Here is a 14,221-nt window from a genome sequence, read left to right as displayed (position 1 = left end):
AGACTTCCAGGGGAATTGTATTATACTTGGGAGCAGCCAATTGTAAGGCACAACTGCGGAAGAAGAAAAAACTATTCCAACTGAGTTCTGGGGCATAGGTAAAACTTTGGAAAAGAAAGTGAATTTCCTTGTAGGAGAGCTGTCAAAAGGGATTTGGAATCCGGTACAAAGTTTTATTTTTTTATTTTTTCACGGCAAGGGGGTTTTCCTAATTGAGTGAGCTGTGCCAGTGACCGCGGCGAGTTAAGGACCCGGTTTCTGGGTCGTCCCATTCCGAAACTGACTTCCAGACAAGTAATCAGTGTGAACAGATAGGAGAGGGTGATCGCTTTAAAAAAAAAAAAAAAAAATCGCAAGTGATCGCAAGTAATCACAAGCCTCTAGGAGGCTGCTGATTAAATATGGGGACCAGCAGCTACCTGCTCAGAAAAACAAAAGCTATGGCCAGTTTTATGTAGGGTCCTTGACTTGAGAAAGCGTAACTCTCCACAGTAACATAGTTTAAATGAAACCTGCTCACGTCCAGGGGAAGGAAACCTAGAAAAGCTGTATGTGTGGTACAGTAGACGTTTTGGTACGTACAATTCTTAATAGCAAAAGCCAGTTTCCCAACGGGAATCAGTAACCCAGGAGACACAAAACACTATTTGAAAATACACGGTTAATAACAGATGTTTATACCGGGTTGTCTCGCCCTGCCGATGCGATGGCCCCAGGCCAAATCAACCAGCACGTCCGCTGTTTTTCCTGCGGGTTCATATGTACACAGTTATTATATACTAATTACATTGACAGCCAGGGGAATATATAACCAGAAAGATAGATAAGTCTCTTGGGGTGCGGAGGGCCTCGGGTAGACGTCGGGGTTTTGAGTCTTTGTGACAACGTGACTGCGGACGACTAGGGGTCTTGTCTCCACAACCTACTCATCCTTGGCTGCTCGGCAGCTCGTGTGGGGGCAAGAACGGTGATGAATGCATTTAACTTAACACCTTGGTGTTAATAGAGTTTGAGGAGGATTCCTTCCCGAAGATGCAAGTTATTTCAGGGTCTGAACCGATCCTGCAGTGAAAGGCGCTGGGATGCTGTGTTGTCGCCTTAGCCCCTTTCGAGCCGCCGCTAGTGTGTTGTGTGGAGGGCACAGCCATCCGGCAGCCTCTTTAGATCTGTGAGATGTTAGGAGGGGTCTTGGTTAAAGGAGACTGAAAACACTTGGGGGGAAACAACCAAAGAGAAGCAGGTCTTCTCAGAGCCTTACCATGCCCGTTCGCTAGTATGTGTTGTGACTCCCTGAGCACGTGTGACGTCAGAAGTGTGGTTTGCTGCAAACTGGACTGATGGCTTGTTTTTTGCCTGATCACCTAACGCATATTCTTTTGGGCAGAGTTTCCCAGTGGCGGGGCCACAGAGCACTGGTGGACAATGAATGGGTCACAGACCTGCCCGGATGTTGGTCTCGTTTGTCATCTGGGCCATCAAGCCGTGCCTGGGCCGGGTGAATCCCCCTGAAATTTATCTCTGGGCCACGCAGCCTCCCCATTTGGCCCCAGGGCACCGTGCAGATAGGATCAATTTCTGTATCCGACATGATGTGTAAACGTTAGGAAAGTGTCTGACGGCCCAGGCCCAGAATACAGATCGAGCAAGTCAAAATTCTGCTACGCTGTGTTAACTTGGGCCTTGGGGCTAAATGTGAAGGAAAATACCCTCGCTCTTACCGTTTTTCATGCCGTGGTGGGGATGTCAAGGCCCTCCATAAGTTATCCAGTTTGCCCTCTTTATTCCCTAAAGAATTGAAAGAGGGATGTGTGTGTGCATGTGCGTGTGCCGTTCTGTTCTTAAAGATCTCCGAAAAAAAACCTGATGACAAAGCATTTCCCCATGGGATCCTTTCTAATGTTTAGTTATGCTTTACACTTCCCTTCCTCAAACTGCTATCAGGGTTTGTTTGCCCGGGATTCCCCTGCTGCCAGTGTGGCCTAGTCCAGAGGCAATGACATAAAAGAACCTGGTTTCAAAAGTGATTTATTAAATGTAAATTCTTTCCTTGGACACCGTACCAGATTTGTACACAGCATTCCTATCCCTGGTGAACTTTCTCTGGCTTTCTCTGCCTACCATTTGACATCAATTACCTTTTCAAAAACATTTGGCGTTATTAATTCCTGTTACATTCATTCAGCAAATATTTATTGAGTGCCTTTTGAAGTTCTGTGCTAAGTACTCTGGAGGAAAAGCGGGTATATAAGACACAGATGAATTTAAACCAAATCTTCATGAGATGTGAATGGTGACAACCGCACTTCACCGCTTCCTTTTTCGCTGATCATCCCAAGGGACGTTCTTTAAGGCAGAGCTTCCCAACTGGTGGGCATAAGGCAGGTGACACGCAGGTCATGATGGTCGCGCTGTCAGTGACCAGATGATTTCCATGTCAGAACACGTCAGGGAGGCGCCAGTGGACGTGGCTGTACTTACAGAAGAAAGGTGCCACCTGGCTCGCTGCGGCGCATCTGTAAGTGACCGAGAGCCGGATGGCAGTTCTGTACAGCTTCTTCGTGGAATTTTCCCGACCACGCTTCCTTGGGGGTATTAGGGGTTCCCGAGGCACCACGTGAAGAGGAGAGCTCTGACGCTGGTTTTTAACCGCCGGAAGTGATCAAGGTTCAAGTTCCAGTGACAGCGCTTACGAAGCAGACAAAAACAGCTGCCGTTACTTCTGAGGTTGTGTGTCTCAGGCTTAGAACGAGGGAGCATGAATTAATAACTGGTTTGTGTCAGTAGGATTCTCCAAGTACCTAGGGCATTGGCAAAACCAATTTAAAATATATTTATATTTGAAGAAAGGTTAGCTGGCGAGGTGATAGACGAGACTAGGGTTTCTAGTTAAATGTAAAAGTACATTTCCATATTTTAATTAATTGCTTGCGATCACATAGAAGGGAATCTGCTGCGAGTGAACGTGGCAGAGAAATTAAGTTACGTTCTATATTATTGCCAAGGGTTCGGTTAATTTTATTTTTTATTTAAAAGGAAAATAAAAATGGATGGCAGTGCTTTGCGGAACATAGCATTCTCCAATGGGCATGGTACTTACTAGCTGGCTCTACATAAAGAATGGCTCTAACTGTATGTCCTCATCGGTTCGCTCTCTTGTGAGTTGCCCTTCACTTGTCTGAACTTGAGACAGAGATGAAATTAAGCAGAACCCCCTCAATTTGGCAGTTTGAGTTTTAACACGTGACAGAATTGGAATTTCGGTTGAAGAGCTGGAGCCAGGAAATGCTGCATTATTTATAGGTATCGTTCTGCAACCGAGGCCTTGGTTATTTAAACCAAAATTATTTCCCCCCCTGAGTATCTAATTGTACAGTTATTTAGATCTGTCCTGACGCACTCATCATGTATTGCCTTGGGGAACGAAACAGTATATAAACTATAGAGAACGGATCACAAGTTTACTCGAACTGATATACTTGGCTTAAAGTTAAGAAACAAAGCAGTGGATGGTGGGTTTGGCCAAGTCATCTTAAACTTCTCTGGGATTCGATTTTCCTCATCTATCAATGGAGACACAAATACACAAGTCATTGGGTGGTTATGAATATTGAAAACGGTCATGTCTGTCAAAGCACCTAGTGAGATGCTGGGCATGAGGCCAATCGATAAGTACTAGTTGGAGCTGAAATGGGCGTCTTCAAGTAAACAATTATGGGATCGAGGAAGTACACACACACTGGGGGCCTGGGTGCGATTTTGCCCACGCAGTGACTTCCAATCTGCTTTTCAGTGAAGCATGATATACTTTCTGATGTCCTGTTCCGGGTTCTCTTTGCTTATTTGTGTTCACCTGCTCGTCCCCCGTAGGTTTTTGTGTGTGAGACGCTTGTTTGAAAGCCTTCTGCCTTCTGGGGCGATCTATGTTATCTCAACCACAGGTTTCCTCCGTTTAAGGTGTTTTCTGAAAAGTAACGCGTTTTATAAACAAAACAAAAATATTCACTTCCGCGCTGACTAATCTGACAGCTTGAAAGCTTTTCCGATGGCAGTGGGGGGAGACTGGGCTAGTAAATCCATTGATAAAAGCCACTTGCTTTATTAACAAGTTAGAACATTTCCCTGGCTTCAATTTATAACAGTTTTCCAGGAGTCTTGGAGATGGACCTCTCGAAAGGTGTCATGCCCCCAAGGTTACCCTCAGACCCCACTCTCTTTCTCCCACCCCCCACCTACTACATCCCTCTGCTTTTTGGTAGAAACCCCAAAACAGTAGAGAAGCTCTTTTAAAAGAATTGTTATATTCTGGCACAAAGCAACTCCAACTGAAAAGTGATTTAGAAAAGTTGGAATCTTACAAAGTTTATCTTGCCTATATTTCCCATTTATGCACATACAGGAGGAACGTATTTTTTTTATACAAATTGGTCTAAATAAGCCTAAAAAGACTCTTTCAATAAACACAGCATAAAATATTTAAATGCGAAGAAAACATCGTTTTATAGTCGAATTGGAAGATTTTTTTTCTTTCTTAGTGTTGTATCTTATCTCAAGTTCAATGAAAATAAGTCAGAAATAGGGGATCTACACTTTTCTTATTAATGTTTTTTTAACGTTTATTTATTTTTGAGAGACAGAGGCAGAGTGTGAGCGGGGGAGGGGCAGAGAGAGAGGGAGACACAGAATCCGAAGCAGGCACCAGGCTCCCAGCTGTCAGCACAGAGCCCGACGCGGGGCTCGAACTCATGAACCGTGAGATCATGACTGAACCAAAGTCGGACGCTTAACCGACTGAGCCACCCAGGCGCCCCGGGACCTACACTTTTTTAATTTTTATTTTAATTCCAGTTAGTTAACATACACTGGTTTATTAGTGTCAGGTGTATAGTATAACACTTCAACACTTCTATATATCACCCAATGCTCATCGTGATAGGCATCGACATTTTGATGAAGCCACTGCTGTGGACTGGATTGTGCGGCCCTCCCCACTCCCAGAACTATACCAGAACTATATTCCTTCCGCACATGGTCCTACCTGGGAATGGACTTGTCCATTCACACCTCCAGGAACATCCACCAAGTTACTACACTCCTCTGTGAGCTAATTCCTTAACCTTTCTATCACATGTCTACAAATGCATTAAGAACCAGCGTGCTCGGTGGATTCCATAGATCTCCTGGGTATCTGTCCAGACCACTTCCCTCCGGTCCCACCTGAGCCCTGAGAGGATCTTTCTCTGGCCTGGGGGACACCCTTCCTCCTCTCCATTTCTTTGACCGGCTTTGCCAGGCATGTGAGCCATTGGGGTGCAGCTTGTTTCAAATAATGCCGAGAACTCAACAGAACTCAGCAGTAGTGAACATAACATGAACTTCTGTGACCAAGAAAGTCCATGGGCAGGCAATGACAATTATGTCATGACTGCGGCCTAGGCAGCAACACGTGTAAGATACATCCCAATACCAACTATGCTAAATTGGAGAGGATGTCCCCCTGAGAACCCATGAAATGGAGTGAAACTCCCCTATCCCATAGGGATGTCTAAAATCTCGGCATTAGAGAATGATTTCATTGTCTTTGGCATGGATTTCTTTCCAATTAAAACTAACTAGGAGAACAAGATCCCATGCAAGTGGGACAAGGGGTGATATAGGGATGAGGATACAGGAATGGAGAGAGGACGGAAAAAGAGAAAAACAAAAAAGAGAAGCTTCCATGGTATTTATCAAATTCCTGCTCCGAACCAGGCATCACCCTACATGCTGAGGCACCCAAGTGGATAACGGTGTGCTGCAGGAGACAAACACTGATGAAATAAATAGCCCACAAACAAGGGGAAAGATGCACCTGGAACAAAAGCTATGAAGCATAGCTATATGCTGCCGTGAGATTGTACTGGAGCAGAGGGGCGCTTTAGCTTCCATCAGAGGATGGAAGTCAGAGAAAGTTTCCCCAAGAAAGAGATGCTTATACGGAGAGCTAGTAGGAAAGGATGTGAGTCGGTGGGTTTGGAGGGGTAGGAAGTGGGCACACTGTGTTAGGGAGTTTTCAACAAGGGATGACATTTGTCTTTTGGAAAGGCCACCTGGGCAGCAACATAGAGAAGAAATCAGAGGGGGCGTCAGAGTGAATGTGGGTGAACCAAACAGGAGCCTAAGAGAGGGGTGCAGGGAAAGGTGATGCCTACTTTTTTAAAAAAGTTCTTAATGTTTGTTTATTTTTGAGAGAGAGAGAGAGAGACAGTGGGGGAAGGGCAGAAGAAAGGGAGACACAGAATCCGAAGCAGGCTCCAGGCTCCGAGCCGTCAGCACACAGCCCCATGCGGGCCTCGAACTCACGAACCAGGAGATCATGACCTGCGCTGAAGTCAGACGCTTAACTGACTGAGCCACCCAGGCGCACCAGGTGATGTCTACTTGTGCTAATATCGCGGTGGTAGAGATGAAGAGACGTGGATGGAGTTTAGTTACATTTCAGAGGTGAAATAGACAGGAGTGGGCGATGAATGGGACAGGGGCGATGGCAAGGGGCGAGGACGCGTCAAGGCAGACTCCCAGGAAGTTTGTTCCCCTCACTGGAGGGGTATTGGCATCATTAAAGATTTAGGGAATATTAAAGCTGACCTGTTCTGGGGGTAGGGAGGGGTATCGTTTGTAGCCCGATGGAGTGGAAAGTGCACGAGCTTTAGGGCTGAGAGCATTGCCGCGGATTCAAGTCCCAGCCCATCCATTTACTGGCTGTGTGATGCTCAGTTTCTCTGAGGCTCACTTCTCGCATCTTGAGAAAAAGGGATAAACGTCTACCTCACGGGGTTGCTGGGACAATCGAGATAACTTCATAAATGGTCAGAGGTCCTGCACGCATGAGTTACCGTTCTTACTCCACCCGATTGGCCAGCAGTGAAGCGTCGAGGAGGAAGGATTATTTTCGCCACCTTCCTGGGGGCGAGGGAGTCGGGCGGTGTGTCCGAGTTTGGACAGCTGAGATCTCAACACTTGGTAAGTTTACCGAAGTGCAGTTTTCTCCTTGTTGATAATGTACAGATTCCTTATCTTATTTCATCCCAGCCCCCTCTTATTTCATCTTATTTCATCTTATTGTATCTTATTTCATCCCAGCCCCCTCTCCTCCTCGCTTCCTCAGCCTGGATTAAGGGAGCCCCTGTAGGAATCAGCTCCGTTCCTTTTCTCAGCTGAGATCCCTTATCACTTGTAAGAGGACTATAGGATTTAGGAAAATGTAACCCGAGAGTTTGCACTAACAGATGAGCACACTCGATTAACTTCACGCTCCCTGTAGTGTTTGGGTGACGGTTTTACCATTCGGTTTTTCTAGCATCAATTTAGCGAGAGCATTTTATATGACATGTGTAATTCTACTGCCCTCGAGTGACCTCCGCGACTTCCTTTCCGGCTTCCAAATATGCTCTCGTTAAAGGGAGCCGTTAGGCAGCGTTAGGAAAACCTTGTAATGGGCAGGTGAAGGGGAGGAGGGGGTTAAGCCCTGTGGAATCCAGGTATTAGCTTCCCTCTCCACAGGTGTTCTGGGAATTGTAGGATCCGAGTCGCTACCAAACTTCGCCTCCAGTTGCCTCGTTCCATTTCTTCCCCTTTGTTCCTGATACACACTATTAAGTCTCGATATTTTAGAGCCACAGTCCTCTCTCAGTAATTATCGGGAAGATTAACTTTCCCACCACGACCGTTCAGTTCTTTCGCCATGCAAGAAACACTTATTTTCATCCGGAAAAGCACACGGGAGAGAGTGAGAGGCTTTCTCTTTGGTCATCTCACTTGCGCCACGTTTGCGTGGAAGATGCTGAAACGCTCGTGTGAACTTTCAGACAGCCAGCTTGGTTCTCCATCCGGACACTTGAGATTTTACCATCTCCACCCGGCCTGGGGGTTGGGTGTGTGGGAGGCGCGGGGAGGGAAGCGGAGTGGAAGCTGTTATCTGGAATAGAAGTCGTAGACGCGTTTTTAAGAGCTTCCCCTTTCTTCTACCTTTCCCTGCCTTCCCTTTTTTTTTTTTTTTTTTTTTTTTTCCTACGCAACCCACTTTGGCGCAAATGCATTCCAAGCAAGATATAAGGGCAGTTTAAAAAGGCAACTCTAAATCTGAATTGTGTCTCCGGAGGGGCTGCCATTTCACTTCGTAAAGACCCACTTGGCTTTAGTTTTGCTGAGCTCAAGGCAGGAGCATTCCACAGAAACTTGCCATTAGCATGTGTGAGTGTGTGAGTACTCCCTCCACATCTGGATGGGTTACAGTTCACAGCACAGTATCAGGAAGCCAGCAGAGAAAGAGTTCACTTTGCCCTATGAATGTGCCAACAAATAATGTGCCGATAGTTCGAAGATCATGAAGGAACCTGGGAGAATGATCCCGAATGAAGGTCGCGGCAAAGAGAAAACACATCACACGTTACAATGCACGAACAAAACGGTGAGAACCTCTGTTTTCAAGCCCCCAAATAAAGTTCTTGCAAAGATAAAGCTGTGAGCTTTGCACACCATCAGGCCTTCTGGTGTGTTTATCCTGCTCAGAAAGACTGAAAATGGGGGGAAGGAAGGGCCTCTGCCAACAGATTGTAGGTCATAAATTAGTTAATAAAATCTGTCCTGTGTTATCTCTGAAACAGCCTATTTTATACATACTTGTCCAGTTGATTTGTTTCTCTGCTTACTCCAGACTGTATTTTGGTAGCGTAAGTCAATATATGAGTTTTAGATTGTACGAAAGTTTATTTATAAATGACCTGCCTTCTGTGGAGAAAATAACAGTGGGGGGTGTGTGTGTGTGTGTGTGTGTGTGTGGTATATAATTTATTGCCGTTGATCGGGAATTTCAAAGTAAACTGTAGATTTCAGTATATAATACTAGTGATGTATGTTGTTATCTGCCAAAATATATTTATTTTTTCATCAACTTAATTTTTATTGCTGCTTCCAAGAACTTTTCAGGGCTTATCCAGTTCTAGTAAATTATTTCCACTTACAAGTGTTAGTACATCCAGAGTCACTATCAATGATAAAGCAATGATACATATGTATCTGTGTACATTTCTATATGCATTGTCTATATGCACATGTATGAACCCGTTTGAAAGTTTCTCTTTATGAAGGAGGGTGAGCTGTCGCCATTGTTTACTGATATTTTTTCAAAGTCACGTGAAAGATAAAAAAAAAAAGAGAGAGAGAAAATGTCACAAGTTTTTAAGACCACATATAATTATATAGAAGACAAATGGAAGTCCAAAAGGGGTTGGGAGGCGGGGGGGGGGGGGAGAAGAAAAGGAAAGAAAAGAGAAACGAGAGATGGCCCAGCAGACAGACTAAGGCATCAAGAAAAGAAGGGGCAAGACACAAACTGCTAGAAAGTGTTGGAGACCAAAAGAGAGAGAGAGAGAGAGAACAAAAGAAAGGGTGAGAACAAAATGGTGGGGGAGATACTTGCACAGTGAAAGCAGATGAGCCAAAAGGAAACACAGAAGAAAGTAGGAAATGAGGAGGTCACAGGAAAAACTCAGGAAGTGTGGAATGAGACAGAGATGGCCACTGTGCTTGAGTTGGTGGATGGCGGAGAAGACATTGTTCTCTGGGCATCTTGATGGAAGGAGGAGTAGACAGCACAGAAATGAAGGCAAAAAGACGGCAGGAGGAAGGTGAGAATAAGGTGAAGAGGGCAACTTAGCTCAGCCAAGTGCCAGGTCCCGGAGAGTGGCTGCGTGGTAATGCCCTGGGTGGGTTCATCCCGGTGAAACTGCCCCCCGAAGATGACAGGGCTGGTCTAGTCTTTGTAATTAGTCCTGTGCTGCAGCAGTCGTGTGAATGCAATTTACTGTGTCAATGTCCCTACTCGATGAGGCTGGTGTAGCCAGAGTCCCCATCTTCTAGGCCATACGGTGCTCCACAGTGGGTTGCCTATTCCCCCATCTAACCGAGGATTATTCTGGAGCAGTGAGTGATAGCTTGGTGGCCTGAAGAGTTAATCCTCCAAATGCCTTCCATACTCCCAGGAGTCATTTATTGGGCCAGCAGTACCTGGCTTGATATTTATTAAACACTTTGAATTTCGGAAGGGGAGAGGGGGGGAGAGGAGGGAGAGGCTGTTACATCTGAACCCGCTGCCAAGCTTCACCCGAGTGCCCAATGCCTGACTCTGTAACTGCCCGGCTCAGAGCCTGCACGTGAAATTCCCAGTCCAGTCTCTTGTGGGTTTGGGCTTGCTCGTTTATTTTTACTGTGATTTCGCTCATAATAACTTATGTTTGCAATTCAGCAACCCGAGGAATTGTTTTTATGGCAAATTCGGATCTCGCAGTCAATCACACGTTTCAAGGCCCAGTTCAGGAAACGAGTTTGACGCGGCATGTTAATGGTGAATTATTAATTCTTACCTGCAGCGGGCAATGATACTCAGGGTAATTGGGGAAAGCTTACCGGTTGTTGACTCAAAGCTACGCAGCTGCATTTAAAACTCCAGTGGGCAATTCGGAAGATGGCAAACTTCACTTTGATACGATGCCATTGCACCTCCATTAGTGCCCTGGTTAGAATGCAAACATCTGCTTGCTTTTATTGCCCATGTGTTACTTAAGATGGGCTGTTTCTTGATGACGTAAATCACTGGAATCAACTATTTTTAAAGTCTCTTTTAGTGTTTCCCTGAAACGATCACTCCTTTCAATTGTTTAATAGATAATTGGCCCTTTAGGTACACGGAAATGATCGAGATCACATTTTCTACTTTCCTGAGCCTTTTCAAGGATGACATTATGACTAAAGTGCCCTGGACTGCTGTGGAATTTGTTGTCTTTGGGGGGCTGTGCGAATCGTAGGTCCATGTTAGCGCGTTAGGTCAAAAGAAACCTCACACTTCCGTTTCCTGAGTATGGGACAGTCGACCTGACGACTTTTTGCTCGCTAACCATAGCTCTGAGGATCTGCCTACCTCAGTTTGCCCTGCAAGTCTTTGCTGTTCCCTTCCCTGCGTATTTCTCCTCCACTGGCAACTGCTGGGCAGTCTGTTTGCCCTCCAGGCTGTGTGCACGTCCGTACAGAAAAGCTTCAGGGCACCAAGGACCGTCACTTTAGTTCCAACGACTGGCTGTATTCCAGGGCCTCTTGTTGGGAATTTTATCTTACTTTTATGGTAAGTAAGGGTTTGAAGCCAATGGGACCGCTCAAGAAAACAAGAGCCATGAAACAAAGGCTCTACCTGTGGGAAAAACCAACCCCATCGATTGTGATTCCAGATTTCAGAAAAGATTGGCATAAGGTCTAATGGATAATAAAATGGCTCTCCTTCGCCCGCTGATTAGAAAAGCTTGGGAAGGCATATCTGTACACGCTGGGTCCTATAACTTGTAGAATGTGACAACAGAGCGCATCTGGAAGAGTACTCTCATGGGATTCTATAAAATAGGGCCCTTACTCAGATCCTAGGATTGCACTGAGGGAGGAGGCTTCCGTGAAATTCCCCAGGGAAGAATATTGGAAGATGCTAATTGGAGGATTGTAAGAGGTCCTGAAGCGGGCCAAAGAATTAAGATAAGGACTAATTAGGAACTCTGAGAAACCAGACAGAGCGAATGTGGAAATGTTGGGGTGTAATGATTTCTCTCCACCTAACATCTGTATATTTCTTGCTCTCCCTGGGTTCCAAATGCTGAATTTATGAAAATGGAAGGGAGGAATACCCACTGCCTCATGAGTGGGCAGAGAAGAAGAAAAGGATGAGGGGATGGGGAAAATTTGAGGTCATTGCATAGAGTAAATGTAACTGCTACAATGTGGCATTTAAGACTTACTCTATAGGTCACAAGTAGGGGGTGTGAGTAAGGGAGATGAACTTCAGTCCAAACTAATTTTGTGTAATTCGTTGAAAAGACTAGATGAGTGGTCTTCAAACTTTTCCAGTACTTCTAAATACTCCCCCTCCCCCTCCTCACACAGCTCCCTTACACATGCACACACACACACACACACACACACGCAATGCAGATTATCCCTCCATAAATTAACCAAAATAAAATTAATATGTATGTGTTGCTTCCCACTGTAGCCGAGGAAAGATGTGAAAAAGAACTCACTTTGTTTTCCCAACCCTCGGTTTTCCACGGCCACCATCCCCAGCTGTTCGATGCCCTGTAAAGGCGTGCAGAGTGGCATAGAAGTTAGGAGAGCAGACTCGCGAGCCATGAAAACCTGGATTAGAATCTCTGCCATGCCACTTGCTAGCTAGGCTTCCCCTTCTTAACATTTAGCTCCCTGGCCTTGGTTTCTCTTATCACCTGCCTCCCAGGGTCGTTTGCTAAGAGTAAATCAGAAGATAGAAATGCGGTATTCTGCACAGACTAAGTGCTCAGTAAATGCTGGCTAGTATCGTCCCTGCTAAGTTCCCTGAGAATGATGGCCCAATATTTGATAAGTATGTGAGCTATGGAGCTGTCACTCTCAAGGACAAGTCATACAAAACACATTGCCGCTGGGTGAGAGGGTTCCCACTAAAAAGTTTTTGTATTTGTTGGTTAATGCTGCTTTTACTCCGAATCACTCAGAATTGTTTAGACTTCCTTCAGAGGTCTGCGGACTTAAGCGGGACTTAGGATCTTTTTGTTAATACAGTTAATGCCAAGGATTGATAGCATGTCGAGACAGTGACTTGCCACAGTTGGAAGGTAGACATTCATTTTTTTTTATCACCCTCTCCATTCAGTTCACAATGCACAGCTTTGTACCTTTAAAGGATCTTTCTGAGACTGATCAGCCTGAAGTTTTGCATATAAAACATTGCTCAAATGAATTTGGACTAATGTTACTAAAATATTCAAGTGATTGCAGGCAACCATCGTAACATATGTTGGCTCAAAACGAGCTTTTAAGAATTTTGCCTGGAGACAAATTCTCTGTGAAATGCTTGAACAAATTAAATACAAAGCTAAAATTTGTTTGGAAGATGATGTTTTACCCAGACTGGTTTTGTATTCCCTCTTGGATCAGAAACATGTTAGGTCCTTTCAGAAATATGCATGTCTTGGGGCACCTTCGTGGCTCAGTCGGTTGAGCGTCCGACTTCGGCTCAGGTCATGATCTCGCGGTCCGTGAGATCGAGCCCCCTGTCGGGCTCTGTGCTGACAGCTCAGAGCCTGGAGCCTGCTTCCGATTCCGTGTCTCCCTCTCTCTCTGCCCCTCCCCCGCTCATCCCTTTGTCTCTCTCTCTCTCTCACTCACTCAAAAGTAAATAAATGTTTTAAAAAAATTTAAAAAGAAATATGCATGCCCTGTAGACACATTTCAAGAGGACGAAAACCCTAATCAACAACAAAATCCTAGTTCTATAAATATGCCAAAATGGCGGCAATATTGAATGAAAGAAGTTAATATCTGTAGTCATTTCCCCTTCCTGCCGCTCTCAAGGAAACATTCTTTTGAAACCCGCGTTGAAGATTTCCTAAGATTATTAATAACTGTAGAAGTTTTCCAAAGTACTTCATTGCTAAATTCTACTTATCATAAACACTTAATTTTACTTTTTCCTCCTCTTTGATTCCGAGGCACAGATGAATGATTTATTTGCTTGTTTTACTGCCAGGTAGATTATGAAACTTGTACCCCTCTGTAGTGTTTTATAACACACTGAGGAAAACACTTAGAAGCTCCCGTCCTTCCCATGAGCCGTATGAAAATTCAAGAGGACAGTTGTCTTACCTTAGGCCCTTGCTAAGTTAACTTAGATCCCTGAGCAGAGATGGTGTGTTTTTTGCCGTCACGCATGTCCGATCCTTCAAGAGTGCTTATTTGTCGTAATACCTTTCCATGGAATTGTCGGTTACTCTCAGTCTTTTAGAATAACCAACAAGGCAGGCAAACCTAAAAGAGCAACCTCGAAGGGCTTGAGACATCCCTACCTTAATGCCAGAATTTGGATCGTCTGGTGAAACTGTGTCATTTGGGTTCTTAACTAGAAAATCAGTGGTCGAAGCAGAAGAAGCTTTCTCCTTTATTGTTCCATGAGGGACCCTCCTGGAGGAAGGTGCTTCTGTCACAGATACCTCTGCTTCCCCACGAGCCTCCCCAAACATGCTCTCAAGTTCCGTTTGTAGGTAATGATATTTGTTAAACCGTATTCAAAATGGCACGTATGAAATCCCCTTTTCCCATGTGCTGTGGAAATAATGGAAATAATGTTGATAGTAAAATTATTTGGAGTCTATGG

At 45.0% G+C, this 14,221-nt stretch overlaps 1 protein-coding gene across 5 annotated transcripts in view; it reads left to right on the top strand.

Annotated features, from left to right (window-relative positions):
* Window positions 1-14,221, top strand: part of MID1 (midline 1) — a 587,700-nt gene that overhangs the window by 243,278 nt on the left and 330,201 nt on the right. The gene's annotated exons all lie outside the window — the stretch shown is intronic.

Source organism: Felis catus, chromosome X (genome assembly GCF_018350175.1).
Source record: "Felis catus isolate Fca126 chromosome X, F.catus_Fca126_mat1.0, whole genome shotgun sequence".
Classification (NCBI taxonomy): Eukaryota; Metazoa; Chordata; class Mammalia; order Carnivora; family Felidae; genus Felis; species Felis catus.
Note: the sequence above shows the minus strand (reverse complement) of the source record. Positions and strands in the feature narration are given on the sequence as shown.